The sequence below is a fragment of the Adiantum capillus-veneris genome, chromosome 14, assembly GCF_014529385.1.
Source record: "Adiantum capillus-veneris isolate H3 chromosome 14, ASM1452938v2, whole genome shotgun sequence".
Classification (NCBI taxonomy): Eukaryota; Viridiplantae; Streptophyta; class Polypodiopsida; order Polypodiales; family Pteridaceae; genus Adiantum; species Adiantum capillus-veneris.
The window spans coordinates 80,277,574-80,282,155 of record NC_140944.1 but is presented as its reverse complement, the minus strand read 5'-3'; positions in this window follow the sequence as shown (position 1 = coordinate 80,282,155).

Below are 4,582 nucleotides of genomic sequence, written 5' to 3'. Positions count from 1 at the left end.
TCCTAAATCTTGAGACCAAACCTCCCATGCTATTAGAGATAATATATTGGATAAGTGGTGGACCTTCTATTATTTTCCCATGCCTAGTTTAGACTACCGGTACACTTTGCAGCTATAAAGGTTGGACGAGTTGTGGAGCCTTCTTTCTATCCATGTTTTAATGGATCCTAGCTTGGACAAGTGGTGGACCTTGGAAAAAAGCTTCCATGTACAACATATATGAGGTTTTCCATGTTTTAATGGGACCTATCTTGGACAAATGGTGAAGCTTGCTTCTCTCCATGTTGATTTTGGAACTACCTTAGACAAGTGGTGGAGCTTTGCTTTTCTACTCTTCATAATACAATGAAGTATAGGTTGGTTACATGGTGAATCTTAAGGCCAAACCTCCCATTTTACTAGAGATGATAGGTTGGACAAGTGGATCAACCTTCTATTATTTCTCCATGACTATATTGGACAATTAGTAGACCTAACATCTCTCTATGTTGTCTAGAGATAAGCTTGGACAAGTGATGGACCCTGCTTCTCTCTTCCCTTGGTTTACTAGTTTGAAGACTCAGTATATATACTTTCTTAGATCTAGCTTGAACAAGTGGTGGACCTTGTATCCACAATCTTAATTCATTACAAAAAAGTATATGAAAAAATAACATAGGAATCTTAGTTTGAAGGTCAAGCAATTAGGTTCCAAATGCACATAATAATATATTTTCCACCCATAATAAAAGAAAGTTAAATATGTTATTACCAAATTGACAAAGGTAACGTCCAAGAATTCTAGCTTTGCATCTTGTCAGATCTAAATCTTCATCAAGGCAACATGCATGTATACATCAACTTTCAAGCCATTCAAGAATACATGCACTTAGATTCCATAGTTTTGTTTTCAAAGTCTTTTAGGTTCTAAAACTCTTTCACGTAAAGTATGTAATGACAAAATTCTTGAAGCAAACATTTGTGCCCAAGAAAAAGATCCCTCTCACATATTTAAAGTCCATGAATTCTCTGATCCATACTTACAAGTTTTATTTTGACATCAAACATCAATTCTCTCATAGTTACAAATAAATGCAACCTCGATATGAATTGACATAAAATGAATTTCTTTTACTATATGACCCAACATAGGCCCCAATCAAATAAAAAATGAGTCTCCAAAAAGTTGGGTGCACTCTAGCAATACATCAGAGTCCCCTTACAATAGGATGCACTCCAATAGTACATTGAAGTCCCCTTAGAGTAGGGTGCACTCCATTGAAGTGTTCATAAAATTGACACACCTTTGTTGTTTTATAAAAAAGACTATATCAAATTATACAAATGTTGAAAGATACACACTAGAATAAAAAAAGCATCTTATGGCCATATTTATTCAATTATTTCGTGTTGACAAGTACACACCAAGGACATAATTTGTCTCAGAATCACTATACTGATTTACAATTGTGTTGTATGTATAGACTCTCTTATCTCTTGTATACAACCATCCTACCAACCATGGAATTATGGTTCTCTGCAAGAAGTTTTGAAGTTGCTCGGAAGTTTGCCTCCACATCTTTGGAAATATAAGATATGTCCCTGGCATGTTCCACTTCACCCTATATGGAGTGTTATCAAAAATTAAGGTATTGTTTGCATCCAAATCCTCAAATATCACTCAAATTTTTGTGATAAACCCTTGTAAATCCTTACATAATATTTGGATTTTGGAAATTTTTGTTACTCATAAACACCTTGAACTTGGTATACTGCTCAGGAAAACATTTTTGTGTGATGCGTTGCACCCTTGTTAAGTTATAGCAACTCCATATCCATAGCTCAAAGTATTCAACACAAAAATCCAGAAAACTTTGTGCGTCTGGTCGCACCACATGATAAACTTCATCTTTATCCTCCACAAGTCGCATGTGTTGAGCCCAAGATGGCATAGAATCTCCATGTTTCATTTCAATTGTCTTGAGAAGTAACCCCTCTAGATCCAAGATAAGTACTCTTTTGATGTCCTTGAAAGCAAGTGGTAGGTGATAAGGAGGTGATTCATTCCTTGGACAAGGTCTTGGAGGAGGTTGGATGGGTAATTCAATAGTTTTCTTCAATTTATGCCAGCATATAGCCAATCCATTTTTCTGTAATGGTTCTGAAATTAAAGAACAAGAACACTTAATGCAAACACAACAATAGACATGAGTTTTACATTGTCTACCCTAAGAACTTATTAGATACCAAAATCCATCTATGATCTACTCATTAATAGAAAGAAAGTCAAATTAAAATCCTAACTCTTTTTTATGCTACACTCTCTCTTAGTCTCAATACCATGGAGGTCAACTAGACTTAAGTCAACTAATAACTACTACTTGTTGTTAAAGGTATGATTGAAGTGCATAAGGCTTAACCAATGCTCTAGTGTAGAATGGGTATTTAGGTCTCAAGGTCTACCACTTATCCAAGCAAAGATCCATTTAGATATGGAAACCCAAATTTTCTTAATATAATGATATAGAGTGGACAAGTGGTGAATCCTGAGACCAAACCACTCATGCTACTAGGGATAATAGGTTGGACAAGTGGTGGACCTTGAATGTAAACCCCCCATGTACAAAGTATCAGGGATTTTGGGTATTTCAATGGACTCTAGCGTCTTCGAGACATGGTGGAGCTTACTTCTCTCCATGTTTCAATGGAGTCTATCTTGGATAAATGGTGGAGCATCATTCTCTCCATGTTTCAATGGAGCCTAGCTTGGACAAGTGGTGGACGTTTGTTTCTCTCTATGTTTGAACAGATTTAGCTTGGACAAGTGGTGGACCTTGGAACAAAATTCCCATGTAAAACATATCATGGACATTACAAGTGGTGAGAAAAAATAACATTCAATATATAACCTTATAGGTTGGACAAGTGGTGGACCTTAACACCCAATTATTATTAATATAATGACATAGAGTGGACAAGTGGTGAATCTTGCGACCAAACCTACTAGGAAAAGTAGGTTGGACAAGTGGTGGACCTTGAATGCAAACCCCCCATGTACAAAATATCACTCATGCTACTAGGAATAATTTGGTATTAAGGTCCATGTTTCAATGGAGCCTAGCTTGGAAAAGTGGTGGACCTTTGTTTCTGTCTATGTTTCAATAGAATTAGCTTGGACAAGTGGTGAACCTTGGAACAAAACCGCCATGTAAAGCATGTCACGGGTATTACAAGTGGTGAGAAAAAATACCATTCAAGGTATAACCTTATAGGCTGGACAAGTGGTGGACCTTAGCACCCAATTCCTCTTATTATAATGACATAGAGTGGAAAAGTGGTGAATTGTGAGACCAAACCTACTAGGGATAATAGGGTGGACAAATGGTTGACCTTGAATGTAAATCACCCATGTACAAAATATCATGGGTTTTGCGTATTTCAATGGAGCCTAGCATCTAGGAGACATGGTGGAACTAACTTATGTCCATGTTTTAATGGAGCCTATCTAGGAGAAATGGTGGAGGTTCCTTCTCTCCATGTTTCAATGGAGCCTAGCTTGGACAAGTCGTGGACCTTTCTTTCTCTCTATGTTTAAATATGGTTAGCTTGGACAAGTGGTGGATCTTGGAATGAAACTCCCATGTAAAACATATCATGGGCATTTCAAGTGGCGAGAGAGGATACCATTTAAGATATAACCTTATAGGTTGTACAAGTGGTGGACCTTAACACAATATAATGACATAGAGTGTACAAGTGGTGAATCTTGAAACCAAACCACTCATGCTACTAGGGATAATAGGTTAAACAAGTGCTGGGCCTTTAAATAAAACACCCTAGAGTGTTTAAATGGAGCCTAGCTTGGAAACATGGTAAAGATTGCTTCTCTCCATGTTTCAATGCAACCTATCTTGGATAAATGGTGGAGCATCATTCTCTCCATGTTTCAATGGAGCCTAGCTTGGACAAGTGGTGGACCTTTATTTCTCTCTATGTTTGAATAGAGTTATCTTGGAAAAGTGGTGGACCTTGGAACAAAACCCCCATGTAAAACATATCATGGGCATTACAAAAGGTGAGAAAAAATACCATTTAATATATAACCTTATAGGTTGGACAAGTGGTGGACCTTAACACCCAATTATTCTTAATATAATGACATAGAGTGGATAAGTGGTGATCTTGGGACCAAACCTACTAGGGAAATAGGTTCGACAAGTGGTGGACCTTGAATGTAAACCCCCCATGTACAAAATATCACTCATGCTACTAGAAATAATTTGGTATTAAGGTCCATGTTTCAATGCAGCCTATCTTGGAAAAGTGGTGGACCTTTGTTTCTCTCTATGTTTCAATAGATTTAGCTTGGACAAGTGGTGGACCTTGGAACAAAACCCCCATGTAAATCATGTCATGGGAATTACAAGTGGTGAGAAAAAATACCATTCAAGCTATAACATTATAGGTTGGACAAGTGGTGGACCTTAACACCCAATTCCTCTTAATATAATGACATAGAGTGGACAAGTGGTGAATCATGAGACCAAACCTACTAGGGATAATAGGTTGGACAAGTGGTGAACCTTGAATTAAACCCCCATGT